The following is a 27,018-nucleotide window of genomic DNA, read 5'->3' as shown; positions in this document are numbered from 1 at the left end:
AAAGACGTAAGCATGGTAATAATTAAGTAAGTGCTAGTATTTGGTTTATTTGGGGAATGAGGCTGGCGCACATGCCAAGAGCACATGCCATCATGCCACAGTACAACATACTACATGTCTTTAGGCAGTGTCTCCTGTTTCTGCTTCTACACCCTCCCTCCTGGAACTTCAGGAGGATTCTCCTGCCCACCCCCACATCACCTTAGGGTGCCAGGACTATAGGTGTGCCACTGAGCCTGGCTCTCACTGTGTGGCAGTGGAACTCGGCCTTTACCCACACAGCAATCTCTGTGGGACCAAAAGATACTTTTATTGTAAACATTATACTCAAAATACTGAAACAAAATAAATGTATCAATACTTTTTTGCTTTAGTAAATTCACTCTACCTTCCAGATCTATACATGACTGTCAGCTGTCTGCTTCTCAACAAAGATAGCCTCCTAGAACAGAAGGTGCTGTGCTGCAGGTGATGGTTCCCACCTGCTGCCCAACACAGGAGAACTGCCAAGACCTCCACGCCAGCCCGGGCTACAGTGTGGGTTATAGGCCATCCTATACTACACTGTGAGAGCGTGTCTCAAAATCATGATAATAGCAAAATAAATAAATTAAAAAGATAAGGAAGTTGGAAGGGGACATACTGGGGACGAGTCGAAGGAGTTGCTGGGAATGTGTATGATCAAAAATATCACATACACACATGACATTCTAAAAGAATAAATTTAAACTATTCTTTATAAAAAGGCTTTTTAAAAAGCAGTCACATAGCCAGGCAGTGGTGGTGCAGCACTCTGGGAGGCAGAGGCAGGCGGATTTCTGAGTTCAGGGCCAGCCTGGTCTACAGAGTGAGTTCCAGGACAGCCAGGGCTACACAAAGAAACTGTCTTGAAAGAACTAAAACAAAATAAACAAACAACAACAACAACAATAACAAAACCTAAAAAGAAAGAAAGAAAAAAAAGCAGTCACATCATTCCAAATAAAAATAGCTGTGTCTTTTCCATTTTCCACTTAACTGGCCCTAAATAGAAGAGTCACCAAAATTACAGTGCAAGTTTTAAACTGCAGTCATAAGCCTGAGTGTAACAACTGGTTTTGAAGGTTTTGAAAAACTGGAGTGAGCTAAGTGGATGGCACACGCCTGGAATCCCAGCGAGTGACACAGGAAGAGCAGAAGCTCAAGGTCAGCCCAGCTATAGAATTAGGCTGAAGGTCACTTTATGAGACCAGGTGTCAAAAGAAGAAGGGGGACAAAAACAAAAACAAAAACAAACAAACAAACAAACAAAAAACCCTGAGGTGAAGGCTGAGAGGTCCAGCTCAGCAGTAGGGTGCTGGCCCAGCGAAGGCTTGATCCTCAGAACTGGAGGGTTAAGCCCAAAAGGTGCTGCCATACCACAGCAACAGAACTTTATACCAAACCCAGATGTGAATGTAAGTCCTCATGAAGCCATACCAAAAAAACAAAAAACAAAAAAAATTGAAAGAAATTAATCATGCAGAATATAAATCATCATTAAATTTAAAGGGCACGTATGTTGGACCCACCATCACCATCACCATCACTATTTTAAAGCTAACCAAGAGGCTGGAGAGATGGCTCAGCAGTTAAGAGTACAGATGCTCTAGAAGACTTGGGGAGAGGGTGTTCAAGTCCCAGGAGACACCCACATGACAGACAGCTCCCAACTGTAAGTAACTCTAGTTCTAGGAGATCTGACCTCTAAAGGCAGTGCATACACATGGTGCACAGACATACATGCAGGCAAAACACCCAGAACACATTAAATAACTGTCTAAAGATAAACGAATATCCAAGGATACATACAATGTGCAGTAATTTGAAAAAAAAAAGAAAGGTGAAAGTCAGATGTGTTGTATTCAGGGACAGACACATGGGGAACAAATAAAGATCTAAACATTGAGTACACAGTTCAAACAAATACCTCAAACATACATCATAGTACACAATATACAAAATATTGTTTAATTTAGTGTTTTAAGTTGTAAAGAGCATGGTGTGATTGGTTCACCTGACCTCTACGTGATGTTGCAAACACAGGCTTACCATTTACTAGTCCCATTTAATCCCCAGACAGTGGGCTAGAAGGAAGAGTTCAACTATAACAGAGAGAAAACACAATTCACTCCAACCCATCAAAATAACAAGAGAAAACCAGGCCTGGCCTGGCCACCTAAGCTATGGTATCAAGTACTTGACTCTTCCTCACAGACTTGTCCTCCTCCGATCAGCAAGCCACCTAACGCTGGTCAAGAACTGCCATTAGAACTGGCTGGACTTTATTTCTTCTGGTTTTCTTCTTAGGAGAAAGAATGCTGGGGGGAAGGGGAAACCACATATATGACCAAACTACATTAAATCTTTGCCGTTCTTAACTTGGAGAGGCCGCCATCCCCAGTAATGGCCCTAGCCACAGCTACTGAGACTTCACTCCACCTTCTGTGCAGTGGTGTCCAATGCCTTTGAACTCAGCAGAGGGAGGCAGAGCTTGAGTTCGACAGCCAGTCTGGTGTACAAGTGTGAGTTCCAGGACAGCCAGGACTTCACAGAGAAACCCAATTTAAAAACGAACAAACAAAAAAACAAGCAAAAAACTTCATTCTATGACCTACTGGGCAAGGGACAAAAAACAGAAGTATGTACTTAGCAGGTCACCAAATGCCAAATCCGAGGGTTGTGTGGGTTTGGGATGAGGAGTGCTTTGGTTTGGCTTTTGCATATAATGTCTGTGACCCCAACTGTCCTGAAATTTATCGGGAAGACCTGGCTAGCCTTGAATTTACAATTATCCACCTTGGCCTCTAAAATGCTGGGGTTACAACCTGGGCTAATCACAAAAGAAGGATTATGTATGTATCCTTACTTATCCCCACAAACATCTCCTTTAAAAAGTTCTATGAAGCCGGGCGATGGTGGCGCACGCCTGTAATCCCAGCACTCTGGGATGCAGAGGCAGGCGGATTTCTGAGTTCGAGGCCAGCCTGGTCTACAGAGTGAATTCCAGGACAGCCAGGGCTACACAGAGAAACCCTGTCTCGAAAAAACCAAATCAAAAAAAAAAAACAAAAAAAACAAAACAAAACAAAAACAAAAAACAAAACAACAACAACAACAACAAAAAGTTGTATGAGCATTCAGCACTGTAATAACAGAGCTCAAAGGGCTGAAGGAAGACCCATTATCCTCTCCAGCCTGGGCCGTGTAGTAAGACTCTCTTATCTGTTAATCTCAAGAGCAATCTTGTGTTTTTATGGGGGGGGGGGGAAGCAATTAGAAGGAAAAAATATTTCCATGAAGAACCAGCTCTATCAACCACAAGCGCACAGATGGAAAGAACCTGAGATCTGTGAAGTATACAAACTGATCATTATGAACACTTACAGAAAGACCACAGCCCTGCCCTATTAGCTTCTATACTACAAAAGTGGCTATCTGTGCTTTCTGGCTTTATGTTGAGAGTTATTATATCTAAGCAGGCAACTGGAAAGATGAATTGATCCATACATCCCAAAGAAAACAAGCTCAAGAAACAGTTTCTTAAGAATAGAATAGTTTGGCTTTAAGGCAGCAACCCTTATAAGCTTCTCATCAGTGGGCTTGTATTTTAGTAAGGTAGCATATAATAAAAGCAATTTTTCAAATTAAAATGAAGGACAGGGATAAATGCAGTCTTTACAACCTAGCCGTCAGTAGCCAGTGGTATTTTTCGCTCACATTGATTCACTATAACCAGAACTTCTAATGATACGGAGAAGGGGAACATGATGTATTTAGGGGTCAAAGGACAACTTGGGGACATCTCCTCCCACCATGTGGGTCTCAGAGATCAAACTCAAGCAGCAGGTATCATGAATAGCCCAACTATCTTACAAACCCATGAAGAGAACTTTCAGAACTAGAATTTTAAGTTAAATGTTATATTAAAAAAGTAACTATTCTACCCACGATGTATTTCTGAATCCACTATATCTTGACTGACAGCTTGGTTGGAGTGAGCCCCCAGTGCCTAGGGTGGCACCGCACACCTCTGGGTGCATCTGTGGGACTCTCTTCCAGAGCTGGCAACTGGGCTGCAAATGACAGGGTAAAGACCTATCCTGGCTGTAGGTGGCGCCATCCAAAAGCCCAGAGGACCTGGCAGATCAACCGCTCCGAATCAATTCTTTAGTATAAACAATACAAAAAGAAACCAGAATAGATAGCAAGGTTCCTGACTGGCTAGATGTTTAGGCTCTTGGCTTAGACACTTGAAGCATTCCCATCAGGTGGCAAGAACACTGAGCAGTACCCCAGCCATGTCCCTTGTCGTGGGGATTTTTGTTTTTGTTTGGGGTTTTTTTTGGCAACAAACAGGAAAACAAATACAACGAAACCATGTAGCAAAATTACAAATGGGTAGCAAGGGCAGCTAACATCAGGAGGTCGTGAAGTGAATGCAGTGTGAAATCACCATGCTCTTGACCTACAGAGAGCTAAAATCAGAAAGAGAAAGTGGAACAAAGGCAAAAGACAGGAAAACGGCCAAGCAGATAGATAAAGCCTGTTTAGTAAATGTACCCAATGAGGGTGGGATTCGAAGACCCAGATGTCAGGGCTGGTTAAGCAAGAACTTGAGGGAAAATAAATACAAACTTCACTAGCTGGGTAAAGCACAACTGCTTTCTGGGCAGTCAGACAGGTTGTCTATCCTCATCTTACTATTCTGATGTACTGTTAAAGGTTAAGAACGGGGGTAGATAAAATGTCATTTGTCCGCACAAGCAATCTGAGAAAAAGAGCAAACACAGGTTGGGCTGATTCCAACTTGTTTTTTTAGACTGGGTTAGGATTCACCTTGTAGCCCTGGCTGGCCTGCCTCTTGGGGGACTAAAGCATGCAACGCCATGCAGGTTCCAATTTTAACCAAAACCTTTAAAATATTCACAGAGAGGCAGGCAGGGCTGCTTTCCCTCCTGCCGCACTCTGAGTGTCTGTGTAGACGGACACACCTATGTGCTCACTCCCTCGGCCTAGGTCCACTAGCTCAACCACCATTGTAAGACGCATATTGAGCAGAGAGAGCAGAGCTTCCAGGCAGGTCAAGTGAGAAGGAAAATTACAGCGATTGGTCGGGTGAAAGAAGCACAAGAATTACCTGACAGCCCGGTCAGTAAGGGCGGGTCGGCTAGGAGCTTGGCTTTACCGATTTTCACTGTTCAGCAAATCTTTTGATCCTAAGGACAAAAGAAGGGGGCAGTTATTGTCTCTTCTTTAAATTAAGCATTTGTATTATCAGTCCTGCCTAAATTACCCCATCTCTCCCTTGGCGTGTGAGAAGGCCACCATGCACACAGTCTCCTCTGGGAATCAGTAGATACCTGCTCTGCCATAGCAATACCTGTAATTTTTGTTAAAGTTAAGCACAGCATTCGCAATGTAGGAGACAGTGGGGTTTATACTATATACCAGCACTCACTCCTGCACAAGAGAAAGATCAACCTGACCTCAAATTTGCTATAGTCATTTAATTCCTTACAGTGTAAACTTACTTCTTGAGAAACCCAACCTGAAAGATACATGAAAGCAACAGCCTTTGAAAAGGCAGTTTCCTGAAAGGACCCTGTGCACCAAAATCTCAATGAAATGCTGCTGCCTGTCTGCTGCACGCCAGTACTGTGTTGGCACATGGCAACATATAGAATTCATGGAACAGGCATGGGGGCGCACACCTCGACTCCCAACACATGGGAGACAGAGGAAGGCAGATGGATCTCTCAGTTTGAGGCCAGCCTAGACTACAGGGTAAATTCCAGGCCAGACGGGGTGGGGGGGAGGGGGGTTGGGGGTGGGTACACCACAGAGATTGGGGAGGAAGAGGGAGAAGGACAGGGAAAAGGGGGAAGGGAAAGAAGGAGGAGGGGAGAGGATAGGAGGGGAGGGAAAGGAAAAAACCACAGGAGGCTAGGACAGATGGCTCAGTGGTTAAGAGCATATAATAAAGCATGTATCAAATGTCTAATATTCATATAGTATATCAGCATATTAAGAAATCTGAGCTTGTTTCCTAATACCCACATCAGGCCACTCACAGCCACCTGTGACCCCTATCTTACATCCCTGGCCTCAGGGAGCACTGCACTCGCATTCAGATACACACATATACACATAAGTCAAAATAATAAAAATAAATACTATAAAAATAAAGTCATGGTGCCACTATCAATTGTAGGCAGGAGCAGGTGCAAGCAGGCACTGCAATTTTCTAAAGCAACAGCGGTGCTGCTGAAGTGAGCATCGGATGAGTGCGGTGCTATGGATAGGATGATGTACAGGGTGCGGGGTGTCAACAGAACAGAACAGAACAGGCAACCCTGAAGACTACTAACATGTGACATTAGGAGCTCTTGAGGGCTCCCAAGACTGAGCCACCAACCAGAGAGCATGCATGGGCCAGACCTAGGACCCCAGCACATGTGTGGCAGATGTGTAGCTTGGTCTTCACATGGGTCCCCCAACAACTGCAGTGGGGACTGTCACTCAACTGTGGATCCTGCTCCTCTAACTCGGCTGCCTTGTCTGGCCTCTCTCAGTGGGAGAGGATGTGCCTAGTCCTGCAGTGACCTGATGTGCCAAGGGTTCTCCCTTAACAGAGAAGGGGAGGGGAGGGAGAGGAGAGGACCATATGAGGACTGAGAGGAGACAGGGGCTGCAACAGGGATGTAATGTGAATGAATAAACAAAACAACAAACAAACAAATAAATAAATGGGGGAGGAAGATGTGAAATTAAAACAAATTCAAGACTGTTTATCTCTGCCAAAAATATCTAGTGAAATCAGGCAATTTCTACAGATATTACCCAGATTTACTCAAAATGCCTGTTAACTCCTCACACCGAAAAGCAAGAGACACAAGCATAGTCATGTGCGTCTGCAATCCAAAAACTGCAAAGGCCAAGGCAGAAGAGAGTTAGTCCAAGGCCAGCCTGGGCTATATAGACAAATCCTCTCTCAAAAATAATTGTGAGTTGGAGACATAGATCAATGTGGCTTGCCAACATGTACAAAAAACTAGGTTCAATCTTAGAACACCCCCTCCCCCCACAAAAGGCAAACGGGATTAACACATAGTTTAAAGAATGTTTTTATTTATTCATATGTATGTGTGCCTATGTATTGCGCCCATCACAGAAACGCTGACGTCAAAGAAGAACTTCCAGATATTTGTTCTCTCTTCTACCATGGGGCCCCAGCCGTCAGCCTCGCACGGAGCTCCAATAACAAAGTGAGAGGTGTTAGCTCAGCACACCCAGGAAGTGATGACATGCATTTTGCTCAAACACAGACTACATGTAGCCTCAGAGGGGTGCAAAATAAGGAGAGGTAAAAACTTTTAAAAAACGCTGGGTGCGGGGGCACATGTCTTTAATTCCAACATCAGGCCAGTCAGTTACACAGTGGGACGTCACCTCAAAAGAGGACAGAGTTGGGAGCACACTATTCTCCATCTGAGCAACTGAGACAGAGACCACAGACGATGAGTGACTGTGGACGGTAAAGACTGAGCTACAGAAGGAAGCAGGTAGTCAGCAAGCTGCTTGCTCTCCAGCTCCTCCTTCCCTCCCTCCCTCCCTGGAGGCCTGCTTCCCTCCCTCTGCCTCACCCATTCTCTCCCCTCCCTGAAAAGCCAAGAGTCCTGCTGGATCACACAGAATAAATACAGGCAAAGGGGGTGGGAGTGTGTGTGTGGGGGGGGGGGGGGTGAGCAGACTCTGCCAGTAGAAGGCTTTCCACAGGAACTGCTACAGGGTCAAAAGTTTACAGTGGTTTCAATTTCACCTTTTAGCAGCCAATCAGCAAACAGAGACTGTGCTGACCCTCGGGCTGCGGGAGCATTAACTCCCTGGCTACCAGCACTGCTGCTGCTGCTGCTGCTGCTGTTCCTCCTGCTCTCTAAAGAAGGAAAGATAAAACAGGCATCGGACACCCTAAGTTCAGGTGACTAATTTATTTTAAACTGCTGTCTGAGCAGAAAAATGATTTGATAATTATCCCTTTTCTCCGTCAAGTCAAGGTTTCTTTATCTTAGAGCATCCAACAAGCCAAGCGATAATGATATAAAGACAAAGAAATAATCGGGGTAGGTTAAGAAAAGATTTTCCTCCACCAACTTAGAAACGATGATAGGAGATGATACCCGGTTAGGTCTCTGTAAATGCTTTGAGAAGAATCTCGGTAATGAAGTCAATTAAAGTGTTTAGGCTCTGACTCCCTCGGGACACAGCTGCAGTTTGCCACCCTTGGCACAGGGGAGTCTACAGAATACTGCTAGAGCTTCTCAGGGGCCACGTGTGTCCCTGTGTTCTCTCCAGCCCTCCAGGACCCAAGTGCAGCCTCTGAGTGGGACAAACTGAAAAGCGAAGCCTCTCGGCAGAGCTGGCCTCCTGACTACTTTTTATATGAATTTCCTACAAATGCAAAAAATCAATACGCTAATCCATTCACCACTGCCCTCAGCGTTCTGAACTAACAGTGAACAGGACCAGGATGGAGAGGGCAGAGCAGGCGTGACCACACCCTGCCCCCACCCTACCCGCCCCGCTCATTTCCCCTTTCCCTCCTCCTTTCCAGGGCACTAAGGAAGCAGGACATGGAAGGCCAAGAGCTTGAAGCCAGCAGGCAATTTGGGGTTGTTTCGGTTTGGGCCTTTATTGGTCTGTTTTTGTTGTTGTTGTTGTTGTTTGTTTTTCTTTTCATGTTTTTTTTAAGGGATGGTTGTGGAAGGGAGTTTAAGACAATCTCTCTCTATAGCCCCAAATGGTAGAAAAACAGCAGCAATCCTCCTGCCTCAGCCTCAAAGTCCTGTAATTAAAGGTGTGAGCCACCATTCCTTGAAGCCCACAGACAAAGAGGCAACAGCTGTACAAACTCTCCTATTGAAATGATCTAGTAAAATCCTAATTTATAGAGAAGCCGAGTCATATACAAACTGGTTGGATTTTAGAAATTTTACAAGTTTAGATTTGAGACCCATAGAGGCACCACCATCAGTTACTTAAATGATCCAGTATAGGATAATAGGTTCTATCCCAACCGAGATCATCAAATACCAGTTATTTCTGAAATACAATTCGTAACCAACAGATTATAATGTCTCACTTGCTATACAACGACCAGAGGCCCAGAGTACAACACACTGTCTTCATTATACAGAAACTCTATAGTGCAACTTGATATACATGTTTTAGCCCATGAATAAAATCAATGATATTATAATTTCAAATTGAAAAAAATACAATTTTCTAATAACTTCCAAACCCCCATGATATAAATTTATAACTATAAATCTATATTTATAACTATAAGTCTAATTTTAAAATACCATCTAATTAGTTCTTTTTAACACGGCTTACAGAAGTGCCTGTGTGTGTGCCGTGCACATGTTTAATTTGAAGAATCTTCTCTTTTTTTCAGGATGGCCTCGTTTCACAGGAAAATGGTTGCGGACAAAATTTTATATCAAGTCAGCATGTTAGCGAGAATCTTTTTTGTGTGTTCTGAATTTGATTAATACGAGCCAAGGTCACTTCCTGAACAATGCCCACCACTGCAGCTGCAGGCAGACTGGCATGAGGCGGGGGGGGGGGGGGGGGGGGGGGTGAGGGCATTTATTTACTAATAAGCAAGTGGATTCCATTTCCACACAGTTGTCTTGGCAAGGAAGGATTGGCAAGCTGGGATCCTGGAACAAAGATGAAAAATATTTCTGTGTTTTTACACAGAAATGTAATTCAATATGCATAATGTTCACGTCAACGTTCTATCTGAAGGGTCCTTCCTGATAATGGGCACAACCAATTTAACCACTTAAAATGATACAAATAAAGCCAGACAGCAGAATAAACTGAACTAGCAGTGCACAGTGACCCAAACCTCTAAACGAAGACAAGCTCTTACAGACCACGGACTCCGCAGTTCCCTCAACCAAAACCAGAAAAAGTCTAACTCAGAGTAAACATTCAAAACTTTTATTTAGAAAGTAATTCATAAAAATTTATCCTGACATGCAACTGACTTCTAACATAATAGCATTATGCAAATGTTATATCTTTTTTTAAAAAAAATCTCAATGTATACATCAATGGCAAGGAGAACAATCAGTGTCGGCTAGCACAGCAAGGAAACCTAAACCATCCGGCATCTGTACCACTCTGCACCCTACACCGCTACACCCTACACCGCTACACCCTACACCGCTACACCCTACACCGCTACACCCTACACCGCTACACCCTACACCGCTACACCCTACACCGCTACACCCTACACAGCTACACCCTACACCGCTGCTCAGTGAGCTGGTAACATACATACCAGGCAGTCAGGAAACCCGCATCTTCCTGTAATTTTCTATAATGGCCATCTATAAAAGCATTGTTGTTCTCATTTTGTTTTTCAAATATCAATTAAACTATGATGTTCCAGATACAGATCTTGGTTACTTGTTTAAGGTACATTGTTATCTTTAAATTTTTTATACAATATATTTTTATATTTTCCCCTTCCCCAACTCCTTACAGATTCTACCTATAGATATGAGATTTCACCTCACTAGTCTTCTGTCTAGCCTCAAAATGGAAATCCCCCCTGCCCTGCCTCAGGCTCCTAGGTTCTAGAATCTGGTATGCACCACTAGGCCCAGCCTGAACCTGTGTTTTGTTTTATTTTGTTTTGTTTTGTTTTGTGTTTCATGCTGGGGGTAGAGCCTAGACCTTGACCACGGCTCTACCTCTGAGCTGCATTCTCCGCCACCAGTGTTCCTGTTGTTGTCTTGTTTACGCAGAACAAGCTCTCACTATAAAGCCCAGGCAGTCCTCCGCCTCCTCCTAAGTACATACCACCACACCCAAGCTGTGTTTATAATGGTTTGTATAACACAAAACTCACTATTATAAAAACCAGGGAGGGAGCCTGGGAAGATGGCTCAATGGTCAACAGTGCTTACTGCTTACTCGCCCAGAGGACCTGGGTTCAGAGCACCACATGGTGGGCTCACAACTCTGTTAACTTCAGTTCTAGGGAATCTGAAACCCTCTTCTGACACCTGAAGGTAACACACACACACACAACACACACACACACACACACACACGGTAAAAAGACATACATACATGCAGGTAGAACATCCAAACACAAATAAAAATTTAATACATAAAAATTCAAATTAAAATAATGCCTAAAGCAGAGGTTCACACTGTCTTCAAGTGAGCTAAACTGAGGGGTAAGCTATCTATCTGGCTACTCCCATGTTGCTTCTGACAACTTAGATGCGTGACCAAGCAAATTACCTTCTGTCCCAGGTTACATAACCAACAACACAACAACCCAAACCAGCACTGGGAGTAATCCCAGCACTAGAAGGCAGAGACAAGATAATCTCTGAAGGCTCACTGATCTAGCCTGTTAAGTCCCAGGGCAACGAGAGACCTTATGTCAAAGGAAACAAATAATTCCTATGCATGACACCTGAAATTATCTTCTCCTGCGTGTGCACTCAGAACACGCATGGACACAATAGTCAAGGGCAGGCCACATGGGTCAGCAGATAAAGCTGCTGCTATCGAGGCTGATCCCCTTGGAGCCCACATAGTAGGACCTAAGGAATTTGCCATACACAAACATGTAAGAAAAGATACTAAATTCAAATGCATTAGTAACTGCAAATTCCCAGATGAAATACTAATATACGCAGAATAGACCCGCTGAACATACGAGACCATGCCAAATGCTGGGGGAGATGCAAACAGCGGGGCCTCCACGGACTGATAAGGACATAAACTGGGAAGAAAGAGAGTGTATTGAAAACTTAAGCTTTACATCATATGGCAATAACACACTGTTTACAAAACTACAAAATTATAGTCGTAACACATTAGCTTATTAGGGAAGACTCTCATGTCAGCTCTCATAGCTGAGGAAGCATTCTGACGAAGCCATTCTCAGATATGCTAAAACCCCATCTGTCTTCAGTGGCGTAGCTCAACAGGGTATTCTAAGCAGATTTAAACCAGTCTGGCTATGCAGCTAATTAGAGCCAATATCTACGCACATTTTTAAAAAGTCAATATTCTAAGTCCTGTCATAACATTTTAAACAAAAATAGTCAATGAAAGTTTCTAAGTTGGAGGCTGGAGAGGGGGCTCAGCTCTGGCTGCAATTCCAGACGACCCAAGCTCGATTTCCAGCACCCACATGGCAACTCACAAGGCAGCTCACAACTGTCTGTAACTCCAGTTCCAGGGGATCTAAGCAGCAGCGGTCCTGAGCTCAGGCTGTAGGAACTGGCCTTATGCTCCTGCCTCAGCTTCTGGAGTGCTGTGATTAAAGCAAGTGCTTCCCTGAGCCTCTGTACAGTTCCTTGTATTTATCAATGCCGTCTCTGAACCCTTTCCACTGGCTCAGCTACAGAGCTAGCACAGTCAGCACACAGCACTGTGTTAACTGAATGGGAGGAGAGCCCAGAGCTGTAAGTTCCCTTCCCAACACTGCCCCCCCCCAACAAAAATTAGAAAAAGAGTTATGGGCATGTGGGATGGCTCAGGGAGTAAAGGCACCTGCCACCAACCCTGGCAACTGAGTTAAATCTGGGTCCCACCATTATGGAAACAGAACCAACTCCAAAAGTTATCCTCTGACCTCCACATATACCCTATGGGCTCCCATACACAAGAAAGGATGAATAAAAAAAATTTAGGAAGGAAGGAAATAAATAAATACATTAGGGCTGGAGAGATGGCTCAGCAGTTTAGAGCACTGGCACTCTTTGGAGGACTCAAGCAGCACAGGTGCCTCAAACCATCTGTAGCTCCAGTGCCAAGAGATCTGATGTCTGTCCTCTTGTGGATTATGAGGGCACTGAATGCACATGGTGCACATAAACACATGCAAAACACAAATAGAAACCTTTGCGGAAGACGTTTAGAATAAGCACAAAATAATCCATGCAGTTTTTAGAAATGTAATGTGTGGATGCAGGTAAGAACGCCAGGCAAGGGAACATGGCTGTAATAACCGTTTCTGTGAAGTTAAGGCGTGACTGTCCTGGGCTGGGGCTGGCCTGGGCTACATAATGAGTTCAAGGCCATCCTGACTGATACACACACACACACACACACACACACACACACACACACACACACACACACACACACACACTGTGAGAGGTATAATTTTATTTTTTAATCCTTTATAGTTTTATGAAAGGGTCTCATCTATACTAGACTTGCCTCAAAGTAAGCTTATTCTTACACAGGATTACCTGCCTCCACTTTCTGAGTGCTAAAATGAAAAGGTGTGCACCACAACGATTGGCTTAGCCAGGCTTTCGTTTCTTATTCAATAGCTTCTGGGCAGCAAGACCTCTTGCTCATCAGAGAAAGGCATTTTACTACACCTGTGTCACACCCTGAGCATACAGACATACACACACATACATGCATACATACTCACACACAGACTAAATGTCAGACATGCAGATTCTGTATTTCTATAGTTTATTCTCTGTAATGTTGATCACAAAATATGTCCCAAAGTGTGATGAAGTGGCACATATCTAAAAACCCAACCCTGACTGCTTCTTAATGCAAGGCCAGCCTGAGTGCACAGTAAGTCCCACAGGCTCAAAGGAAAAGTCCTGCTAACTATCTGCTCCATAGCCAGCCACTCTCAGACTTCATCTGTTCTCCGGAAATGTACCTAGAAAACAAAAGCACTGTAAGACTGTCCCGACAAAATGAGAGTACTCAGTTTAGAAGATCTGGTACTCTGCACTGCATGTAGAACAGTTCTCCACTACCAAAGATAATCCAAGTTTTACTAGACAAACCAATGACTCTGCAACGTCACAGTGGGCCTGGGGCCCTGCATGCTTCATGGGAAATGAAATACAGCTACTTGAGTAGGTTCCCAAATCAGGGGGCAGAAGGACCAGTGCAAGACCACGGCATGTCCCACATTCTTTCTTCTAGATCATATCACGCCATACCACAATCCGTTTGTTTTGATTTGGTTTAATTTCATTCATTCATTCATTCACTCACTCATTCATTCATTTCATATATTTAGAAGGCACGAATGTGGAGGCCAGGACAACCCCATAAGAATCAGTTCTCTCCTTCCATCATCGGGTCACAGGGATCAAACTCGGGTAGTCATGCTTGGCAGCAAGCACCTTGAGCCTCTGAGCCCTCTCACTGCCCTAACAGCTTCCATGGATTTAAATCAACTCCACTTTTCCATTAGCATAGTAATCATGTAAGAGCACACTGCTTCAGAAATCCGAGAAAGGAGACACTCATTAGCAGGTAGGTATTACATGGAATATTTACAGATCTCCTCGAATAGACAGAGCTCAGTGTAAATATCTCGACTAGATACTGTACAGGAGTCAGCTCTGCTAACAGAGAACCCACTCCCTATGAGAACGAATCTGTCTAATTCTGAAAAGCAAAGCTACCAGTTAAAACTACCAGTGTAATTAGCTTTAAAAAAAAAAAAAAAGAACAAGTCAGTCAGGTGTGCGAGTGGCATTTACTGTTTGTTTCCTTCGCACAGGAAGCATTCTCCGCTCTGATCTCAAAGTCACCTTCAAGCACTAATGGAAGCACATGGCTCGGATTCCTCCCTGCCCAGAACAAAACCCACAGGAAAGACCAATGTAAGGGGACAAGTCTCCCCACGTTCTCCTCCCCCAAGAAACAGCTTTATAAACCATATGACACTCGTGATGAAAAGACTGCAATTTAGAAATTGAGGACAAGAAAAATTAACAGGAGCATGAGACAAAAAGAACACATGACCTGATACAGAAGCCTCTGAAATTGAGTTTGGAAACACATGGGCAATCGTCTAATTACCAGATGAAACAAACTACAACTCAGAGCTCAGTTTACCAGAGGAAATAAATACTAAGGCACTCTGTATCACAGTTGTGAATGAATAAATACCAAGGGAGGTATGGCAGATGCTCTAAATGCAATCAAGTTAAGTTGTTGTATTTTTACAATCAAGGTATTATAATCTATGGCTTTATAGATTTGTTACTAACCTCCTAATCTGGCAGGTTAAATTTCAACATTCGAAGCCCTGGTTAGGTTTTCTAGAAATGCTCCAGTAAGTTGACATAATAATTAACGCCATTTGATCTACAAAATCTGAGTACTCAGTGCTAAGAGTGATGAGTGACCTTGAGGCAGCACTTGGAAGGCAGTCTCCATGGCAACGCTTCCACAAAAGTGCCTCATCCTCAGCAAAAGGACCAACCCAGAGCATAAGGATTTTTAAAACAGAAAACCTCGGCCCTCACCCACAAGCGTGGCAAGGTGTCACAGTTTCTTTTTAAAAAGTCTCTACATTAACCTTCCAGATTATTCTTCAGAGAAAACACAAATTATCTTCACAGTTATATATCTGATCTGGCCAAAAAAAAAAATATTATCTTTATTTGGTAAGTGGGAATAAATAAGTATCTAATTCATTTTGTTTTGGAAATTTAAATTTAAATGTCTCAAAACACTCAGTGCCACGTCACTGTTCTTGGAGTCATCCAGGAATGGTAGCACAGTGGTAATCCCAGGGCTGAGAAGTCTAAGGCAGGACAACAGGCCGGATGCTAGCCCTGGGGTATATGTATGCTGCATCAAAGGAGAGAAAGAAGGGCCACACAGGGGCAGGCAGACACTGGAGTGGGAAGACATTATCTTCCAGCAAGCACTTAAAGAAGAAAACACAAAGGAGGCAGATTTCAATCCAGATACAAACGTGCACTCATGACTGCGTACACACACCAAGGCCTGCCACACTTAGTGTCCCCAGTTCCCTCCAGCAGTGCTTCCTGAAAGCCGGGAGGAGTCATTTTATTATCACGACAGTCAGCAGAAACTCAGCACCAGATACTGAACAATTTCACAATTTTTTCACAGAGCTACCAAAATATTCCTGAAAAGCTATGTGTCCCCAACAGCTCATGTTTTTCATCAGCCTAAATACAAAAAAGTTAACTGAGATCTTATCCACTTTTCCATTTTGACTATATATAATCTATTTGTTCATTCTCCCCCACCCCACCCCACCCCATTTACCATTCGTTTGCAAAGCCACAAGTGCTGACAGAGATGAGTGCATGGGAAAGGAATTTCCCCCAAGACTGCTAGGACAGACATGGAAGAACACGCGCACACACACGCAAGCTAGTATACATGGAGAGCCACAGGCCAATCGGGGCCTCATAATAAGACACTATGAAGGTTTTTGTTGTTGTTTTCTGAGACAAGACCTTTCTATGTAGCCCTGGCTGCCATGCCAGGAACTGCCTATGTAGACCATACTGGCCTCAAGCTCACAGAGATCTGCATAGCCTCTGCCTCAAAGTGCTGAGACTAAAAGTGTGTGCCACCATGCCTGGCAAAAAAAAAATTTTACATTAAGAAAAAAAAAGATAGCAACACTATACTACCAAAATAAGTTACAAAATTGAGTTCTACCCATACCATGATATACTATATAGTGTCAAAAAGGTTCACAGCATATTATAAAACAATATAATCTCATTTCTCTATATAGGTTCTATAGATACATGGCACTTGGACACAGAAAGTCTAAAGCCAAGCACTGAGGCTTCAGTCCCACACTGGAAGGTTCAGTTAAGAGAACTGAGACTCTAAGACCAGCCTAGGCTCTATAGTGAAAACCTGCATGAAAAAGGCCAAAAAGGATACGCTAAAATCAAGTTATCTTTCTCTTTACACCTTTGAAGGTTTTGTGCATGTCACACAGTTTCAGAAGATTAACTAATTTAGTAAGCATTCTCAAATATAACTTAGTAATAACTTTTCTTTTTCTGAGGCAGGCTCTCACTATGAGCCCTGGCCATCCTAGAACTAGCTATGAAGATCAGCAAGCAAGACCTGGAACTCAAGGAGAGCTAACTGTCTCTGCCTCATGAATACTGGGATATGTATTCCACCACGCCTGGCTAGAGGTTTGTTTTTAAATTCAATTCCCTGCAGGGCAATGATATCATACACCTTTAATCCCAGCACTTGGGGCAGAGACAGGCAAATCTCTGAGTTGGAGGCAAGACCTAGAAGAGGCAAGTCCACCCTGTCTCAAAAAAAAATTAATTAACTAACTTATTTATTAAAAAAAACCAATTTCTGTGGGGCTAGAAGGATGGCTAGAGCGACAGTTCTCAAGCTGTCAGTCTCAACCCCTTTGGAGTCACATCAGATATCCTGCATTAGATATTTATATTACAATACAACAGTAGCAAAATTAGTTAGGATGTGGCAATGAAATAATTTGGTGGCTGGGGGGGTCCATCACAACATGAGGAACTGTATCAGGGTCAGAGCATTAGAAAGATTCAGAATCACTGACTCAGAAGGTGTAAGCACTGGTTGCTGCTCTTCCAGAGGACCCAGGTTTAAGCCCCAGCATCCATATACTGGCTTACAACTATCTATAATTTCAACACTTTCCTGGGTCCAGGTGTATATGTGGTGCACAGACAAACATAAAGGCAAAACATATAAGCATATAAAATAAATTTTCGGGGCTGGAGAGATGGCTCAGTGGTTAAGAGCACTGACTGCTCTTCCACAAGTCCTGAGTTCAAATCCCAGCAACCACATGGCAGCTCACAATTATCTGTAATGAGATCTGATGCCCTCTTCTGGTGTGTCTGAAGACAGCAACACTGTACTTGTAAAAATAAATAAATTTTCAAAAAATAAAAACTTCTTCTAAACCTTACTGAGATGCCTCACTGTGCTTCAAATAACAGTACCGCACAGAGGCAGAGCGCAAGTTTAAGTCATGCAGACTCATCGGCAACCTCTCTATTAGTCATGACTTTGTACAATAGCTCAACTCCTTTCTCACCAAGCCTCTGTTCTGCCTTTCCAAGAAAGAGCACACACGGCATTCCAATCTGTTAACACTGAACCAAGGGGGATAACAGGCATCCCAATCTCCATCTCCACAGGCCGTCTTTTGACAAATACAAGCAACAAATCAAATAAGCTCTTGGCTTTTTTTTTTTAAGGGAGGGTTTCACTATTGTAGCTATTGCTCCCCCGAACTTGGATCCACCAGCCTCTGCCTCCCAAGCACTGAGATTAAAGCTGTGGCTACCAAACCGATCTGAATACCCTTCTGAATCATTCACTGCAATTGAATGCCTAGCACCTACACATGTCCCAGGGGATCAGACATCTTCTTCTGACCTTCTTGGACACCTGCCACACATGTAGTACACTGGCATACATGTAGGCAAAACACTCATATACATAAAAATAACGTACACAAAAAATATTTTTAAAGGAAAGGAAAGGTTTCTTAGACCATTATGGATGCCCACCAGGAAAGGCAAGACCAGGTCTCTGAGCAAGCCCCACTCCCAGCAGTGTGGCTAGCTGCTGTGGAAAGGGGACACCTGGTAACTGGAGCTCCCTCCCCATTCCTTTCTTTCTCTCTCTCTCTCTCTCTCTCTCTCTCTCTCTCTCTCTCTGTAAAATTAATTTTAGAGAAGAAAGGCAATATAAACATGTTATCTATAGATAAGGGGGTAATCTTTAACAACTACCTCTTCTGTACCAGCTGCTGCAGGAAGCATGAATGGTTTTTATAAAAGGGGCCTATGGTAGCATTCAAATCAAGGTTCCAGACCACAGCTATCACCTCATTAGGTTCCCTCATCTTGCCTTTTCATACTCCGGCCCTTTCCATAATTGAATGCCTGGTGCCTCTCAGAGGAAGAGATGCCTCGGGGCGTCTGAGAGATTTTTTTTTTTCTCTTTTGGAGACACACTATCAAGTAATCCAGACTGGCCTTGAGATTACTATGAAGGAAGAGGACCCTAAATTCCTGACCCACCCTCCTATAGCTCCTGGTTCTAGTATCATAGGCACGCCTACTGGCCCAGTCACTGTATTTCTAGAAACAGTTCCAGCCCTAAGATTAGATCATGGTTGAAATTAAAACCAGAGACTTCCTTCACATACCGCACAAGAGTGTCTTTTATGATTCAGTGGCTGGAGAAATGGTTCAGGGGTTAATGTAGATGATCCAGGTTCAATTCCCAGCACCATATGATGGCCTTTCCAGGGGATATGACGCCCTCTTCTGACCTCTGAAAGCATCAGGCATACACCTGGTACACATACACATAAGCAGGCAAAACCACTCCAGCCTTCTCTGAGGGATGCATTATGCGTGTTTCTGATTAAAACTTTTTTCACTTTTAAATAGCTATTTATGTACATGTGTCTATGAATATGTGGAAATCATGCATATGCACACCTTGGTTGATAAGAATAAAGACAAATATCTCCTATTTCCGTTTCTTCATCTGATGGGGGGAGGGGCGCATGGGGCAAAGGAGTGGCTCAGATAATGAAAATGAGGCTGGCAAGATTGCTCAGGGGGTAGACACTTGCTACCAAGCCTGACCAGAATTCCATCCCTAAAGCCCACATAGTAAGAGAATCAACTCTTGCAAGTTCTCTCTCACACACACACACAAAGCAAAACTGTCAACTGAAAACATATTACAGAAATATATTTAAATCCTAACCTAAACAAACCAACTTCAACCTCCTTCCTCATCTAGAAGCAATTATTTGTACAATTTAATTGCAAATTAATCTTGCATTTGCCTTGTTAAATTTATCTCATTACTCCTTGAAATAATTCTTTTCTAGTTATCTAGCTTTCCTGTTTATTTCTAATGTCCCCAAATAGACCCTAACCTCTCAAGAAAAGGCTATGGTCATATATTGTTTTATACAAAGATGCAAAGAACTAGAACATCATAAATATATTAGCCCCTTTTAAAAAGATTTGTATCAACATGTGCTGTGCACCTGACTGGGTACATGTATGTACACCATATGTATTTAGGAGCAAATGAAGGTCAGAAGAGGCATCAAATTCCCCAAGATTGGAGCTACAGATAGTTGTAAACTACCATTGAGGGCACTGGGAACCGAAACTGCACGAGCACATACATGTATTTTTAACTGCTGAGCCATCACTTCAGCCCTAAGACTTCTTTGTTTTGGTTTGGTTTGGTTTGGTTTTTGGTTTTTCCAGACAGGGTTTCTCTGTGTAGTCCTGGCTGTCCTGGAACTCACTCTGTAGACCAGGTTGGCCTCGAATTCAGAAATCTGCCTGCCTCTGCCTCCACCTCCCAAGTGCTGGGATTAAAGACATGCACCACCACTGCCCAGCTGTTTAAGCCTTCTTAACTTCTACTGAGTGAGTAGGTAGGCCGTGTGCATGCCTGACTCAATGCTGCTCCAGAGCGCGAATCCCAGGGATCTGAACCGTGCGCCAACTATTTGCTTATTTCCTAGAAAGAACACTTTACCTGTATTAGAAAATGCAGCAAAAAGTAATGAAGAAAACAAAAATAAACGTGTTAAAGCACACACAAAAATAAGATGCTAGGCTAGGGGTATAAATCAGAACAGAGTTCTTGCCTACACACAAAGCTCAGAGTCTATACCCTAATGAAAGAACAAGGACGAAGAGAGAAGGGGGCCAGCCTGGTCTACAGAGTGGGTTCCAGGATAGCCAAGGCTTGTTACACAGAGAAACCCTGTCTCTAAATAAAACACATACAAAACAAAAACAGTGGAGGGGGTAGGAGGAGGAAAAGAAGGAACCCTTAGGACTATACCACTCACCAATGTCAAGCCATTCGCCAATTTTCCTCTAGTGCCTACAGCAACACGGAGTCATGACAAGGAGGTCATGGCCTCCTCTATACGTGTCCTCAACTCCTGGGCTGCCCAACGTGCTCCTGTGGTTCACTCATCTGAAAGTGACGGCCAGGATTTTATATGCAGAGGCTAGAGCACCAGCTAGAGTTTACCAGCACTGGCTGCTCTTGCAGAAGACCAGGTTTGGCTCTCTCAACCAACCATAACTGCAGCCCAACACCCTTCTCGGGCCTTCGCGGGACCAAAGACACACATGCAGGCACACACACAAAGAAAGATTTTATATGAAGTTCTTGGGTATTTTCCTATTTTGAAATCATAATGTAGCTTATTAGTGACGGTGTTTAAAAGTTTAATTGGCTAGTTATTTTCATTTGCTTTCCTAAGTAGAATAGAGACTTTCAGTTCAGTGAAACACATCTCAAGGGAATATCAGGGAATACGAACAACGCAGGAAGATTGCTTGCTCCAGTTTCCTCATGGGCATGCATGGGTATGAGTATACACACTTGTACTCATACACTAACAACAACAACAACAACAACTATTATTTAAGAAACAGTGGTCTAGAGAGATGGGCCAAAGGTTCAAAGTACAGGCTGCACTTGTGGAGGACCCAGGTTTGATTCCCAGCACCCACCTAGCCACATACAACCATCTATAAATTCCAGTTCCTGGGTATCTAACTCCCTCTTCTGACACACCAAGACAAGCATGCACATTATAAATCTAAATATACTCAGGCAAAAGACTCATACCAAAAATAAATAAGTCTTAAAATAAATTCTAAACTCACAACTGAATCAAAGCAGTCTCAAAGGTTGAAAAGGAGGCTTTGATAAAGCAAACGAAGCCTGTGATGAGGATGTAATGAATGGCGAAGCACTTTCCTACTGCTGAAGTCCTGGCTTGCAGGATCCCTCAGTACCTGCAATCCCATCTCAGCAAGGAGAGGCAAAAGACAGCTCAGCAGATAAAAAGTCGCTTTTCCCAAATTTAACCACCTGAGTTCAATACCTAGGATCCACATGGCAGAGAAAGAGAAGAAATCTTAAAAATTAAAAAAAGAAAAGAAAAGAAAAAACTCAAGTTACACAGAAAGGTCCAGGACACAAAAGACCACACACACACACACACCAGTGTATGGTAAGAAACCCAAAAATCCAATTAGAAACACAGCAACTGAGGCAATCTGTGAGAGAGAAATCTTGCCAGCAGCAAGGGTTAGAAAAGGTGAAGAGGCAGGGCAGGTGTTCTGGTGCATTCTCGGCTCCAGGTTCTACAAACAAACCTCAGGAGACTCACTTTAAAGAGAAAAACAATGTTCTTATTTATGGAAGAAAAACCTCTCAAGAGACAAAGGAAAGTCTGTATCTTAAAGTTATCTGGAAATGTATCTACTAATCATTCTTTCAAAAGCCTTGCAACTGTAGCAAGAAGGAGAGGGAGCCGGAGAGACCAAGCAGACCAAGGAGAGTTCAGGGCTAGCCTAACTTAACCCCGACATCATTTAACAGACAAGGATCTTTTCATCTCTATAATACCAAATACCTAAGAATAATTTGTTTTCGGTAAGCCATCCCACCATTACATATTCAGGAAAGTCGGGTATTTGAATATGTGCGGCACTGTCTATAATGAATAACAAGTTCTCTGGACAGACTCAACCAAACTCAATCAAATGTAAAGCAAAGATGCTTTACATCTACCAGATTAAAAGAAAATCAACATTGATTATTTAAAAATAAGCCTTTGTGCTGATACAGACATCAAGGAATTGGTAACATTTTGTTGAAATAAAAAACCTAGAGAGATGGCCAGTGAGGAAAGCGCTCGTCCACAAGCCTGGCACCTGAGTTTAAAAAAAATCCCTAGAATTCACACAAAACTGATTCTCACAAGTTATCTTCTAACTCACCCACACACGCACGGGCACACACAGGCTCACGCTATGGCAGGCAAACACACACACACAATTAAGTTGTGGTTTGTTTTTTTTTTAATTTATGTGTATGTGAGTGCCTGTATAGGTTTACTATGCACTATGTACATGCAGGGCCCACAGAGGACTGAAGGGGGCGCCAGATCCCGTAGACTTAGAGCAGGCGGTAGGGAGCCACCTGATGATGTGTGATAGAAACCAAACTAGGGTCCTCATTCATTCATTCTCTCTCTCTCTCTCTCTCTCTCTCTCTCTCTCTCTCTCTTTTAAGACAGGGTCTTTCCATGTAGCCCTGGATGTCCAGGAACTCCTTATATAAACCAGCCCAGCTCCAAAAATTCAGAGACCAGCCTGCATGCTGGGATTAATGGTGTGCACCACTTTACCTTGCTACAGAAAGTGTCCGTAACCACTGAGCAACCTCTTCTTATTTTCTTTCTCTGTGTTATTCTGTTTTCCACAGGAACAGGAATTTATCACTTTTATTTAAAAAAAGAAAAAAGAAAAAGAAAGGCTGATGAGATAGATCAGCAGTTAAGAGCACTGACTGTTCTTCCAAAGGTCCTGAGTTCAAATCCCAGCAACCACAAGGTGGCTCACAACCATCCATAATGAGATCTGACATCCTCCTCTGGTGTCTAAAGACAGTTACAGTCTACTCACATAAAATAGTAAATAAATAAGAAGAAGAAGAAGAGGAGGAGGAGGAGGAAGGAGAAGGGGAAGGAGAAGGAAGAAGAAGGAAGAAGGAAGAAGGAAGAAGGAAGAAGGAAGAGGAAGAGGAAGAGGAAGAGGAAGAAGAAAGAAAGAAAGAAAGAAAGAAAGAAAGAAAGAAAGAAAGAAAGAAAGAAAGAAAGAAAGAAAGAAAGAAAAGAAAGGCTTTAAGGGGGAAATAAAATCAAAGGTCTTTTTATAAACAAAAGGCAAAAAAATGATTTTTAAATCTTCTCAGTTCCCCCATTTTGTTCAAAAATGAAAGTCAAAGTCTTGCTGAGTATGGTGAGGCAAACCAGATAGCAGAACGTGGGGGCCGGACATAAGAGCATAATAGGTTTGAAGCCAGCTCAACTATAGAATGGAAAGAGCATCTCAGATGCAAGTGTTGAAGCCCTAGCTCCGGCTGGAATGTTCACCCAGTGGGCAAGGCCTGTGGCTCCACCCGTGACTCGCCCCTGTCACCCCCGCCCCCACTGACCTGGACACACCCTGGCTTCCGCAACATAACTAAAATATAAACTCCAGTGTTAGGAATAAAACATAATACCAGACCACTTACCTAGTATGCAGGAAGCCCTGGTATTGATCACAAACACACACAAAGAGAAACAAAGACAGTCAGACAGACCTACCTACCTACCTAGGGAGCTCGAGTTGAAGGGACTGTGGAGGTGGCTGGGATCAGCCAGTTTGGAGACAGGCCATTTTAGCAAGCAAGGCACCAAAGAAAGGTAAAGATGTAGTTAAGAGTGAGCAGCCGCAGGGCGGTGATAGTGCACACCAGTAATCCCAGCACTCTGGGAGGCAGAGACAGGCAGATTTCTGAGTTCGAGGCCAGCCTGGTCTACAGAGTGAGTTCCAGGACAGCCAGGGCTACACAGAGAAACCCTGTCTCAAAAACAAAAACAAAAACAAAGTCCAACCCCCCCCCCCCCCCCGCCAAAAAAAAAGAGTGAGCAGCCGGCAGGGAAGGCTGCTGGAGGAGGCTGCTGGGGGAGGCTGCTGGGGGAGGCTGCAGGCCAGGAGGGAAGCAGGGTGAGGAGAAAGTGCTAAATGGTTGATAATGTAGAGAGGGCTGGAAAGGGAAGTCAGGAAGAGGTCAGAAGACACACTGAAGCCAAAAGGAGGAGACTGAGCAGGGAGAAGAGCCCAATGACCAGGGTAGAGCCAGCAGTTATCCGGTCCAGAAAAAGTTACTTGTGCATTAATATGGCTTTATTTCTAAACTGGAAGCAACTCAAGAGTGTGAAGCACATCTGTTATCACTCAAGCCTGAGTCTTCACTGCAGCAGTGCCTGTGTTCTTAAAGTTTAGTTTGCAGGGTGGGGGTTTTGTTAGTTGTTGTTTGGGGGCATTGTTTGTTTTTCTCTTTGTATTCTGTGTTCTCTTGAGACTAAGTCTTTACTATGTAACCCTTGCTGTTCTGGACCTGCAAACAAGGCTGGCCTCAAAGCAATTGTTAATCCTCCTGCCTCAGCTTCCCAGGCTTTTAATCCCAGCACTCGGGAGGCAGAGGCAGGTAGACCTCTGAGTTTGAGGCCAGCCTGGTCTACAGAGTGAATTCCAGGACAGTCAGGACTACACAGAGAAACCTTGTCTCATAAACCAAAAAATAAAAAATAAAAAAATAAAAAAAGAGGGAGGAGGAAGGCTGAATCCCCTGAGCCTTGGGTTTCAGGCCAACCCAAACAGAGTGACGCTACCTCTCAAGAGTAACTAAGTTAGTCACAAAGCCTGACCAGCCCTTCCTCAGTGCCACTCAGCCTTGTAAGAGATGGAGCCGTGCAGGCTGAGGTCTCAGTGTATCTCGTGATCTGCTCGTCCATATTTATCTTGGCCACCTTACAGAACCAAGCAACCCGGGCAACGGGATGAGCCGCTCACCTCACTCTAAAGAATGGTCGATTTCAGTGTGAAGCCTGCTGATCTTCTAAGGCACTGACAGGGACCTAAGTAAGTTAATACGCTGACTAATTCCTAAACTGTACCAAATGAAATCTGGATCTATCCAAATCTTTATGTTTTACTTCTCTGAGCATTTTATACAAAATAAAATCCTATACATTTACACAAAACTATAAAAAATGTTGTGGCAGATGTATTGTAAATCCACTATAATCAAAATCATTTGGAATTGTGAGATGTATAAACGACTTCCAAGCTCAGCATTTACAACAGTGTCTCTCCGGGCAACCCCAGAGCGAGCGCGGCCCCTAGGATGTGCTGCTTCGCACTGCTCATAAGTGGCACACACCATTTCCCACTGACAGGAGCTTCAAATTTCCAGTCAGGCAACTGCAGTCACACTGAATCAAGAATATAAGCGTGCCTGCGCGTTATTATGGGAAATAGTGGAAAATTTCACAGGCTGACATCCAGAACGTCTGCGGTTCCTTTTCATATTTCTTCCTGCAAAGCAGTTATTAGACCAGTCAAATTTTTTTAAAGCTGGAAATTTCCACTGTTGGGTTTTTTTAAGTATCCTCTTTAGATGTAAACTGAAAACTGTTCCAAAATTCGAGTATGTCAAAAATAATTCAGATAAAATAACTAATTAAGTGAAAGGAAGAGTAAATAACCTGGGGTCTCCACCACCTTTGGGAGAAGAGAGACATCCGGTGAGACAGGCCAAAGCTTAAGGTGAGATAACTTCATATGAGCACTACAACGCTACAAACATGCTGAGATGCTGATTTCCTTGTTGGCACTTCAAATGTTATAAGCACTCGAAAGTTGACCTAGGTCAGTAGACAGTAGACCAGCATCACGGTGGTGGGAGCCCTTAGTCAGAGACCTCCGGAGGCCCAGGTAGGCAGCATCATCATCTCCAGGCCGAACAGGGAGATCTCATCAGAAGGGTATAGGGTAGTACGAGTACACATCCATCTCTTTGTAGAAATACATTCTACACATCTAGCCCATGTTTTAGGGCTAGCATATACCTTGGTGTGTGTGTGTGTGTGTGTGTGTGTGTGTGTGTGTGTGTGTGTGTGTGTGTGCTCGCCAAGGGTCTGATTCCTAGAACTGACCGTTTACAGCTGGGACCCGAGCTCACTTGGCAGAGTGCTAGGCAGGCATGACCTTGGGCTTGCTCCCTAGCACTGCAGGCATGGTGGGTATGCCAGAATTCAGGAGGAGGAAGCAGTCTTCAAATTAAAAGCCAGCCTATAGGACATGTGGCCCTCTCTCAAAAAATAAATTGGTAGGGGGAGTCTGTTTTGTTTATTTGTTTTCTTGATTTTAGGGGAATATAAAAATTCACAGGCAAGACCCAGTGTTTTCCCTCTGCCGTGGGATAGCCAGCTTCCCTCTGGAAGGGCACTGAGTGCCAGTGCTTTAGACAGGGTTACAGCACCTTCTCATGAGATCACACTAGAACATATGTAATGTTCTGCATTTGAATTTATATTAAGAAAATACACAAAGATAATTTTTCGTCTTTTCAAACAATGGCTCGTGTAGCCCAGTCTGGTTTCAAATTCTCTAAGGACACAGAAAGGATGATGACCTTGAACTTCTGACCTCCCTCCTCCTCCCTCTCAGAATGCTAGAATCAAATCTTGTGCCCTCAAGC

At 43.5% G+C, this 27,018-nt stretch overlaps 1 protein-coding gene and 1 long non-coding RNA gene across 2 annotated transcripts in view; one reads left to right on the top strand and one right to left on the bottom strand.

The window, feature by feature from the left end:
- Ncoa3 (nuclear receptor coactivator 3) overlaps positions 1-27,018 on the bottom strand; it is an 80,144-nt gene that overhangs the window by 35,059 nt on the left and 18,067 nt on the right. Inside the window, 1 exon segment of the mRNA XM_052184316.1 lies at positions 5,159-5,237. The gene's annotated coding sequence lies outside the window, so the exon portion shown is untranslated.
- Positions 7,269-15,482, top strand: LOC127686268 (uncharacterized). The gene is made up of 3 exons (XR_007978060.1): positions 7,269-7,583; positions 7,848-7,999; positions 14,615-15,482. It is a non-coding gene; the product is annotated as an uncharacterized LOC127686268 (long non-coding RNA).

Source organism: Apodemus sylvaticus, chromosome 5 (genome assembly GCF_947179515.1).
Source record: "Apodemus sylvaticus chromosome 5, mApoSyl1.1, whole genome shotgun sequence".
In the NCBI taxonomy this organism is placed as follows: Eukaryota; Metazoa; Chordata; class Mammalia; order Rodentia; family Muridae; genus Apodemus; species Apodemus sylvaticus.
This window is presented reverse-complemented; position numbering and strand designations above follow the sequence as displayed.